The sequence below is a fragment of the Homarus americanus genome, unplaced genomic scaffold (genome assembly GCF_018991925.1).
Source record: "Homarus americanus isolate GMGI-L3 unplaced genomic scaffold, GMGI_Hamer_2.0 scaffold13041, whole genome shotgun sequence".
In the NCBI taxonomy this organism is placed as follows: domain Eukaryota; kingdom Metazoa; phylum Arthropoda; class Malacostraca; order Decapoda; family Nephropidae; genus Homarus; species Homarus americanus.
In genome coordinates this window covers 779,411-791,216 of record NW_024749663.1, presented here as the reverse complement: position 1 = coordinate 791,216, position 11,806 = coordinate 779,411, and the positions used below count along the sequence as shown (strand labels likewise).

The 11,806-nt window shown below is 36.5% G+C and overlaps 1 long non-coding RNA gene across 3 annotated transcripts in view; it reads right to left on the bottom strand.

The window, feature by feature from the left end:
* The window catches only part of LOC121853705, a 29,611-nt gene continuing 17,805 nt past the window's right edge, over window positions 1-11,806 (bottom strand). The window contains exons 2-8 of one of the 3 annotated variants that reach the window (XR_006086389.1): window positions 10,955-11,117; window positions 10,119-10,216; window positions 9,439-9,580; window positions 8,805-8,995; window positions 7,402-7,587; window positions 4,923-5,167; window positions 1-2,141 (exon numbers count right to left, since the gene is read on the bottom strand). This is a non-coding gene — a long non-coding RNA (uncharacterized LOC121853705). Of the gene's footprint in view, window positions 2,142-2,355; window positions 5,168-7,401; window positions 7,588-8,804; window positions 8,996-9,438; window positions 9,581-10,118; window positions 10,217-10,954; window positions 11,118-11,806 lie in introns of those variants that run through there. The other 2 variants (XR_006086387.1, XR_006086388.1) reach the window with 2 other exon arrangements.

Here is an 11,806-nt window from a genome sequence, read left to right as displayed (position 1 = left end):
GAATTATGAGTTTTATTGTTTTTTTAATTATTAATGTCCCGACCTATATTAAATTTTTGGTTTCGTTGGTATTAAACACCTTAATGTAATACTTCATCACTGATCAACTTGTTACTCAAGGCCGCCGGTGATCAGGTAAGTATTAATCGGACATTAATGCCATGACACTTCATGGGTGTTATGTAAAACATAAATTATGATTACACTTTTTTTACTTACCAAATGGTACATCTTATTCTTTATACAGTACACCAGAATAATTTAAACCTCCATGAACAGCTGTCTATCTGTCGACCATCTGTGTGGATGACTGTCAGGAGCAGTTAGAACTGTTTGGTGGATGACTCTACCAAGGCTGCCGTGTCGGAAATTGCTTCTTCTAGTCTAGTCGGTTGAAAGAAAACGGACACGACGCCATCCAGCTATCGGAAATTTTGGAAATTGTTTGAAATTTAATTTTTGGCCTAAATACCAAATAATAATAAAATAAAACGAAATTATGTTATTGGTTTTATTACCCTATTTAAATACTACATCACACACACACACATTGTGTATATATATATATATATATATTATTGTTGAAATTATGACCGTTTGTTAAAACGTCATATTTAAAAGTTTACCCTGTATATGTGGACATTTTCTATGATAGACGATAAGGAGTAGCTTGACTAAGTTGGACAATGCCTTTAATTTTTAACTATTCTAATTTCAGGTTCCACTATCTACATAAAGGTTGCTCGTAAGGCCTGCCAGTGTTCATCGACACGGAGGGGATACTTTGTCAAATACAGTACTAAGCAAAGTCATCGCTTTCATTGGTGAACTTCACAAAAGTTTTGAGTTGTATGCAATGTCTTTGTCATATTTGCACATGTGAAATAGATAAACCTTTTCTAAAAATTCATATTTCTTTCAGGTGGTTCAGGGCTTGGAACTTGGAGGTCGTTTGTACAGTCCATTTCATTGCCACACTGGGGCTACTTTTTTTTATATGTACAACAAAACCGTCTCACTTATTGGAGAGTTTTTATATCATTTTTGTATACAGAGTATTGTTATGCAACTGAGTGCGACATTTGTGTAACCCAGTGATATAGAATTATCACCGCTATGTAATGTTTATTAACTTATTTGTTTATATTTGCAGGGTAACATGGTTTCCATGGCTAAATTTCAGCCTCATTGGACATCAAACCCAAAGTTTAATAACTGGTTAGCCCCCATGGAGGGGGGTTCCTCCAAGGCATTCTGTTGCACATGTAAATGCCCCATGAGTGCTGAATTGACAGCCTCAGACAATAATAAAACATTGTCAGGCATTGCATATGCGACCCTGCTATTTGCCTTCTTCATGGCTGAGCACCATATTCTACTGGCTGTGGCAGACCATTTGGTTGAACTGCAATGCCGCATGTTCCCCGATTCCCAAGTAAGTCAAATGATGGCACTCAAACGAATCAGGTGTACAGAGATTGTACGTAAAGTTGGGAAGTGGCTGAATGAGGAGCACGTCAACAAACTGAGGGCCAACAAATTCTCCATCATACTGGATGAGTCAACAGACATGATGGCAAAATCACACACTATCATTATCAGATATATCAACCAGGCAACCCAAGAAATTCAGTCAAACTTATTGGAACTCATTGACATGTATGATGGGCAAGACGTTGTGGGTTCAACCAGTGCAAATTTGGATCGACTGGTTATACAATGTCTAGAGGCCCATGGAATACCAAAGGAAAATTTAGTTGGGTTTGCTGGCAATGGAGCGTCAAATCTGATGGGCGAGAACAATCCCCTCACAAGCAGACTGAAGGAGGCAATGCCTGGCATTACCATCCTAAAATGTGTATGCCATTCTATACACCTCACAATCAGTGAAGCCACTAAGAGTCTGCTAAGGCACTGTGAGGACTTATTACTTAATATATATTCGTATTTTTCCCACAGTGCAAAGAGAAGACACGAATTCACCGAATTCCAGGTATTTTGCGAACTTAAGCCACATAAGATTTTACCATTAACCCAAACGAGGTGGCTAAGTTTTCATGATGCCGTGGCGAGGGTTTTAGAACAGTGGGTCCCCTTAAAGATGTATTTTAGACTCAGCCAAACTCAGCCAGCAGCAGCACCTGTTAAGAAATTTTCCAAAGGTCACCATAAAACTATTGAACATATTTGTTATAACTTTGTCAGGTTTCGAGTGTATATCTTGTGTCTGGTTTGAAAGAAGTCTATGTTGCTGGAGTTTTAAGACCAGGTTTTAAGATCAGGTTCTTACAGTTGAAAAAGTTTGAAGATCAGGCTAAATTATTCAAAGTTGGAATAATAGTAATATTCAATAAGTGAAATTGTTATGTACTGTAAAGTATATAAATTATGCAGGTACACAGGTCAGCATGAATACAGGACCTTTGTTCAGGCTATAAAATTTCCAGGGTTTTGAAATACCTGTAGCCAAATTGTGGGGTAAAAACACACAAAAATTAACAAATAAAACCAAAAAAAACCTGACCAGACCTAATATAATCTTACCTTTGTCTTGGCGATTGTGCGTCGTTTCATGAAAAACTAAATTGTGTTTATCTTCACGATATGGCAGTCTGCACCACACTCTGGACACTTAACCTAAGTTTGCACAACACCATGGGCCTTTTAAATGTCAATTGCAATGGCATTGACAAAAACATGTTGAATGGTTTGCAATTCCGAGAAAGAGCATCCCTTACACAGAGAAGCCATCTTTCAACTAACAAATTCCAAATGAAAGCTTCAGCATGCACAGGAATATAACATGATGCCGAGATTTCCGCTGATTGGCTGGACATATAATGAAGTGAGTAAGAAATCCACAATATATCCCAGAAACTTGTTAGTGTGAATTTAAAACCCTCCAAATTGTACCTTCTTAAATTAAATAAAAAAATCTAAATCCAGGTACCGTATCCCTTGCTATATGAATGTCCGAAGCTATTTGAAAAACAATTTGTTAAGTGAATATTTGTACTGTATATCAATTGATATGGGAAAAAATAAGATTTGGTTCCCCAATTTAGTCCGTAAGTACTATAATTTAGTAGAGGGAGAAAGAGGTGTAAGAACGTTCATGTAGCAAAAGACACCTGTGATTGGAAAAAAAATAGATGAAAACAGTAATTTAATTTATTTAGGCTCTATCTCTCTTTATTAAAATCAACATAGAGTTCCGTGGATGTAACCATCTATTATCTTACAAAATGACAAAAAATTGCCAAGACAAAGGTAAAGTTAAGTTAGGTAATGTTAGTTTTGATACGTAAGGTTAGGTTAGGTTGTTTTTTGCATGTTTTTATGACAAAATTTGGGTTAAATTGGTAAGGTTTTCATGACTTTGCCCACCTCTAAACCTAACCTTAACTGAACCTAACCACACCATAACTCATAAGAGAAAAACAATTCCTGTTAAGACAAAATTATACTGTATAATATAACCTCATCACTTAATCATTTACAGATTTTTATTAGGTTTCCTGAAGAGCAGACACCCCAGTTTAGTTCACTTGATGATTAAACACCCTAAAGCTACCTGGAGTTTTAGATTAGGTAAGGTAAGGTTATTATTAAGATACATATTTAAATTAACATGTACAGTTCCCTTCACTAGTGCATTTACAGAGGCTCATCATATAAACATTCCACAAATCATTATCTTTGAGATACTTGTTTCAATTTGATTCCATAGTATGTATACTATTGTGAGTTCCCTTCTGTTGAATGTAAACAAATACAGCACTGCCACACTGAACAAAATCTAAAAATCTGATGAACTGCTGACAAATGCACTAGTGAAGGGGACTGCACATGTACAGTAAAATAAGCTGGGATGTCTACTCTTCAGGTGATCCCTTCAATCCTCTCTCGTGTAAAATCTACACTATCTACAATTATACAAATCTTCAACTAAAACATATACCACTAAGTTAGTCCTTGACCTCTACAATTGATTCACTGGATTAAATTTTATCTTCACAACAGGAAATAAATTGTTGCTGCAAATAATACTGATTCAACATCCATACCAATAACCTGAGGAATCCCACAAGGGAGTATCCTAGGACCATTGATCTTTCTGTGTTATGTAAATGACATGTTTATTAGTGTCCTTCAGTGTCAGGTAAAGATCCAAATGAAATAGCTAATGAGTTGTCATCTGAACTAGTCATACAAACAATGGCTCATAGACAACAAATTGTCCCTACATCTTGGAATGACAGAAGCAATGTTATTTGAATCAAGAAGAAAACTCAAAAGAGCAAATAAATTCAATATACAGTAGAATCCTGGTTATCCAGTCTCCATGCAACCGGCATAGAATTGTAAGTTTGAATACCGCGCACAACAGGAATGAGCTGCCATATATACATGTATTATGATAAACAATAAAATGGATAAACTGTATAGCATATCACAAAATACAAAAGTATATATTTTATGAAAATAAATTAGCTCCTTTCATGCTCAAACCATCCTTTGGGGAACACAACACAGTTCAGGCAGGCACCTAGCTAACTCACAGACGTGTGGCTGTGTGTATGCCGTGAATTCACATCGAGAGGGAACGCGGCCACGCAGTTATTGTCCAGTAACTCACCGCCTCCACACACATTCACTTTCCATGAAAGATCTGTTTTGTTTATAAGAACTTATTTCCTTCTTGGTAGACCTATATCTTAACAACACCTCAATACTGTACTACAGGTACAAGCTTTCTTCTTGTGTGTCCAGGGAATGGGTCACCACATCTCACTGGTATACTGTACTAAAAACTGGTAATCTTATTATTCAAAGTCTTCCACCTAAGACAACAGCATTCTTCAATAAGAGAGGATACCCTACAAAAGTACATTTTATATTTTAAATGGGTTATATCTTACCTCTTTATTTAACCTTTCCACAAGAACATCGAAGCAGAACATTTAAATCAGCTCCAGAAAATTCATAAGCTCTCTTGGCCACCCTTGTAACCTCTTCTTTACTAAGGCTGTGGTGATGGGATGAAAGCAACTGGTGTAATATTTTGAGTCGTTGATGAGCATCTGGCAGTGGCATAATCAAAGTCCACCAGATCATCTCAACTTTTAGGTAATACTGCAACCAACAGCACTGGCTTTGAAGATGCCTGCAAACAAAACTCTTTATTTTTTATTTTTACAATATGGCACACAGTACAATATAGTACAGAACAGTACAGTATACTACAAAAAGAGCATCTGGAGGTGATAGAACTGACAACAATGGTCAAGTTTTGAAGACTATTTTCCTCTAGAGGACTGAGGAGAATAGTGAGAGGTGACTCACTGTCTCTTGTTTAAGAAATATGACAATGGTAAAAATTTACAAAATATTTTGTTTAATAACTCAGTATCACAAATTACCTTTACATAAGTATCTATGACACTCATAACTCTGGGGTAACAGCAAGTGTATCACCCCCATATTTGATGATCTATGCCACTGTAACCTGAGTACAATTAACCCTCACTTTACGCGGTTAATGTAACCCGGAGGGTCCCGCGTAAAGTGAGAAACGCGTAAAGTGAATAACATAACATATGGGATTAATTGAAATGGAGTCCGGGCCAATCCCCAAACTCCACTTTTTGACGACACACAACTATGTTGTAGTAAAAATATTATCTTAACTTTATGATGGTATGCACACACAATTAATAATTAAGAGAAATATCAATAATATTAGGTTTTTTAACACTTACATTAGTAGAAAAAATGGCTGGGCACACGGGGATGGGCGGTTGGTTCCGAGGCAGAGGGCAGATTATTGGCCCTCACCTGTGTCACTTGTATCAATTGTATCACTATCCACCACAGAGGCTTGCAGGGCCTCTTTGTCAAACTCCCCAAAGTCCATATAAGTCCATATCCTCACCATAATTATCACTATCACTGACTTGGGCCGGCTGTGGTGGGTGGCGGGTGAAGAACTGGTAATGTTTTGATGACTGGGCGACCTTGTGCGCACCATGTTCGCGCAGCTTACACAACATGGCGGATGGCGGGAGGTTTGGATCCAAAAATGGCGCGGCTCTCCGCGTAAAGGGGTACACGCACAGCGGAATGTGAGCATCCTGGGTTCCGGCAGGGCACCGCGTAAACGTGGAAACGCGGAATGTGGGACCGCGTAAAGTGAGGGTTAACTGTACAGTAGCTAAGCCTGTGGTTGCCTTATAGAGGTTGTACAGTTATAAACAGCACACATATAGGCACCCCTCACTTTATGAATGGGTTAGGTTACTGAATAACTATTCGCTAAGTGATCTTTCGTATATACTGTACTGTAGTGAATAAAAGAACATCTAGGAAAAAGTATGGTTCGGTTCCCAAAGAGAAGAAAACCCTAATATCATACCTCAAAAACATGAAATCAGTTCCTGAAAAAAAAAAGAACACCCTACCTAACTCATGATAAATAGTACAGTACACAACTACTGCAATTTACTACCAAGCACATTAAAAATATTAATAAAATACTATCCAGATCAAAATATGCAGCTAAAACCATTAAGGAAAATCTAAACCTAAATTTAACACAGCCATTTGAGTCACTCGTTGCCACCCTCAAGCTTCGTCATTACATCCTCGCCCGGCTGGGGAGGCTCCCCATCCCACTCTCGCACCCAAAGAAATGTTTATCCCTTTATATTTTTGACCTTATGATAGTTATTGATTTTACTTTTTGCACATTATGTATGTTGGATTGTGTGTCCATGGAACTGGTCTAAAAAAAAAATGCAGAAAGTTAGGTTTATCTACCCGAAATTGAGTTGAAAAATAACCATAATATAACTTCCCCTCAGCTCATTTTGCTAACTCGCACTGGCATATGATGAACTTTTAATATCCTTTATGTACTACAGTATTCTTGTACTTTTGGGGCAAAGAAAGTTATATTGCTACCAACATAATAACATTAAAAAAAATGTTGATCCATCATTGATTTTACATTAAAAAAAAATTTAAGTGGTCTTAATACATCACCCTCGTTCAAACGAAATATCATACATAGGGAAATTGTAAATCAGAGGATACCTTATCTAACTGGGGGGACAAAGTGGTAAATACAGTACTGTATAAAAAAAAGTGGGACACGTAAGCCTAAAATTAGGTGAGCTGAGGCAGTGTACATAGTGGTGGACCCTCATGCACTGTGACTGATCAAAATGGGTGGTGTGACTAAGCTAAACTGGTCTCTTGTCAATACTGTACTGTACAGTATCCCTCTGCAGCCAAGAAAATATGATATAAAAAAAATAGAAAAAATTCAAACCTCAGCAACTTGTATGCAGTTTACACATCACCAAAAGCTACTCATAAGTATTTAACCTTTCATCTTACTCTTGTGGGGTAATGTGACATGTCCAATCTGCACGGTCTCATCAGGGATGACGAGGAATACACAGGAGGTGCTACCAAACTTCACCTCCACGAGAGTAGAAGCACACAGGTTGCAGAGAATTAAGTCTCGCCCATTCTTCACAAATATTCGGTAACAGAAGCCATAAAAGATCTTCTTCAGCCAATCTGGAGAATAAATGATAAATTGGAAGGAAGAATCATAGTGCACCATATCTATTACAACAATGAGAATGAAATTAAATAATGAAGAATATACCTGTGTGTGAGTGTGTGTGAGTGTGTGTGTGTGTGTGCATGTGCGCATGTGTGTGAGAGTTTATTTCCCTCCACCTTGCATTGAATGGGGAAAAAATATTACATGTAGCAATGTAAGCTGGCTGCTTCCTCCCACTAATACATAGAGCTATCACTAATACAGCAGTACTTTATGGTATTTATCTCTTTCCTTTCAAAGCCAAGTCATGTACAGTTGGTTCCACTCCTGCATTTACCACTCCTTGTGGTGTGAACCCCGAACCCTGAGGAGAGAAACTGAAGCATTCACTAGTGAGTGGGAGGGAGAGTGGAGGGGTGTATCAGGGTTGGTCTTTTTTTTGTGAGGGTGAGACGGAGTACTAGGTGGTGTGGAGGGAAAGTGTATATCAGTTAGGAGATTACAATGCAGAATAACGTTTAGGAAATAGGGGTTTTGTCAGATGAGTGTAATAGTCTAGTGCTAGTCAGATGAAAATACTATACTGTACTATATACACTTGGATGAGAGGGGGATGAATTCATGTTCTAAGTAAGGAACTACTTGGCAAAACGGGGCATTTATGAGCAAATGGATTATGGATATGTTTGAATCTATGTCATGTAGAAGCAGCAAAGTTTTGTTTAATCCCTTGACTACGAGATAGAATTTCCCAAGCTGAATAAAATCGTCTGGTGGTAGCCAGAATAAAATGGATAACAAGACATTATAGTGAAGGGATTAATTACCAATCAAAACAATAAGTAAGTGGGCACCATATATTTATTGTAATACAAAATTGATGTGAACAAAAATAGGCGAGTTGGCAGCTGTCCAGTATAGAATCAGCAAACCACAGTTCACTTGTGCCATACTATTGTAACTTTATTATTTTCATTTGACTAGAGCTAGATGATTACTCAGCTGAGGAAACCCCATCTGTACAATCTATCTATTCCGACAACAATGTGTCCTCTTGAAGCATTGGACCAGTGAATATTTGGGAAGACTGGACTGATATCTCTTTTTTTGGTCTTGATGTGCTGAAGAAGAAAAAACTTGGCATAACATATATTTTCTGAATAGAGGAACGGCTGCCTGTAAGTTGTAGTTAAATAAGACATTAAGAGCAAAAACTAAAAGCACCTACCTGGCTCTTCCAGTTGATTTTGTTACCATCTATAATTGAGAGTTTCTTGAAGCCTTTATGACCCTCTTTGTTCCTCTCAGTTCCTTCCTTTTTTACTGTTTTTCTTTTCTTGGTTTCCATTTCCTCCTTCCTTTTCTTAAGTGATAATTGAACTGCTCCAGTTGTTATTATTTGACCATATAATGAAGACCCTTAAAACATAAAACTGTGTGAGATGGAGGTACAGTACAGTAAGTATTAATACTAAACTTACTGACAACCTTTATGATAAAAACAGATATACAGTAAAGTATATAACTAATAAATATTGTCAGAATTTATCAAAGTTACTAAACATTGTGATATACAGTAAACAGTGTAATTCATCAGGCTAAATTGAGACAATTCTATGTCAACATACAGAATGAACTTTATCTAAAATAATTAAAAACATTATATATTTGCATGAAGCAGATATTGAAAACAAATTACAGAATAATTACCAAGACTTTACACTAAATTAGTTGTCTACCAGGAATATAGATAACCTTAGTACAAGGTATATATTATTCAAAGACCCCATCCTTTACTTACCCTAACTTGCAAAGTATTGTACCATTTATCAGTCATACACACCAGTGGCAGACCAACTTACCGACTACATACTTATGAGAAAATGACATGAGCCTTAATTCATGACACTCAGCTGTATGAATTTCTTCAGCATAATTTGGCACCCAGACATTGCGCTTTAAGCAAGGAAAATAGGAATCTGCATCCAACATCCACCCCATTTCCTGAAATTTGCACATGTGATTAGACTTACAGAGTTACAGTACAGTACTGTACTACTAAAATATCTTAACTGTTATCGGTTTCAAATATACATTAAAGTATTTCTGACAACAGATGAAATGAACCAACAGAACCTAACCTACATTCATCCAGCCTAATGGTCTTAAGTTATGCTTTCATAAGGTTGAGTTTGGTTGACTCACTTGGTTTGTCTCGAATTATTTAGCTCCACTGTCTCCAACATCTGCACACACACACTACTTACAGTACTTACTTTGCTGTCACTCGGAATCAAATATGATGATCATCCAACTATTATACTTTTATTCTACTTGTTTCCAACATTTCTAATTGTACATTTGAATAGGCATGAAATTACACGAGAAACAACTACCATATATAAGGAGGGAGTTACTAGATGGGTGCTACTGGACAATTAAGGTCACAACAAAATAACAATGGCTAGTAAGATGTGGTAAAATGATAAATTAAACTGTAATTTAACAGTCACTACTTATGAACCAATAACCAAGAACTTACTTTTTCCTGTCTTTTGGGAATAAATGAAACCTTAGCTCCCTTGTTTCCCCACAGCCAGCACAACAGTGTAGCCATGTACCGCCACCTGCGTCACCCAGCTGTAATGTAAACAAACAACCGTCAGGTCACTAAAGTTGACACCAATGTTGCCGCAGTTTGCAAAATTGAAATATATGTAAATTTACTGCAAAATATATGTAGAAAATCTGAATATTATGAAGCAATATCTGTAGAATCATATGTAGTCTTTTTACAGTAGAAATATGATACTTCTTACTTTGTTTTCAGTTTTCTTTAACCTGATAGAGGAGTAACTTAAACAAATCTGTTTTTCTTTCGTTTTACTTCACTGAAATATTTTTATAGACATCACTGAAAAACCATACAGCTAGAAGGACATATATATATATATATATATATATATATATATATATATATATATATATATATATATATATATATATATATAGTCAAACATATTTTTTTATTATTATTACCATGAATTATTATGCACTGTATGAGGCATATCGTACAAGAGTAAAAGTTATTGTATGATACCAGTATATAATCTTAATTAAGCATAAGATACTCAAACAAAGCATTTTGCTGAATAAAGACTTTAATACATAGAATAAAATGAGTGATGCAGTCCACAAATATGATAATTTTATAGCAGTGTAGGGCTGTCAGTAGCATTCTAATTAATTAAAACACTTAGAAAGTGTATACATATTTGTCATCTTGTGCATTAGCTTGCTGTGCTCTTTTCAGCAGTGTTTGTGTTACTGGGAATTTAAAGCATGCTGAAGAGGATAAAGGTAAAAGTAAAGGTATACCTTTGATCAGTTGCTTTGTATGGAGGAGGCCTGTACAGTAGTGTTTCTCTGGGTAAACTATTCCTAGATTTAGTTTTCATCCTATTTATTGATGAAAACACACTCTCCACTGTCGCACTTGAGTGAGGTAGGCACAAGAGAGTTTGTATGAAATTGGAGGGACCTGGAAACAGAAAGTATTATCAATTTGTCTTGTTGGGTGGCCGCACGCTCATGGGTTGGAAAGGCGCGCAATTCAAATGTCAAAACATCAGAACCCGGAGTAAATGGTATAATTGGGAGGCGACAATTAAAAATATCGCTGGATTTTGTTGAGAAAACGTATTTTCTTATTTACTAAGTTATTTAAGTTAGTATTGTTTATATAAGATTTATTGGTTATACTGTATACAAATGATAAATCCTATGATCACAAAAATTCTGTAGCTATGACCGATTTGAAGGAAAAAATCTGAAAATCTGATTAGACATGGTAAATCTGTAGATCTACAAATAATTCTGTAGAAACGGCACCACTGGTTGACACCAGCCAAGGGCCCAAGGCACCCATAAAGCACCATCTCTAGGACAATCATCCAACTAATAGTGGTTGACCTCTCGTAAGATTAACAGTTCCTAGTGATATTCCTTGGTCACAACTTTGTGCCACCATACATATCACAAACCTCAAGTTGCGACCAACTCTGGGAGATATTTTTGAGTATCCAGCTGGATATTATTTTAGTTTCGGTCATCCGGTTGGGTTAGATATAGTTCCTGGATTCTGTGGCTAGGTTAGATTAGGTTAGATATCTAAATATAGGGAAGACCGAAACTAAAATTTACCTCCAGCTGAGGTATCGTCATAGCAAA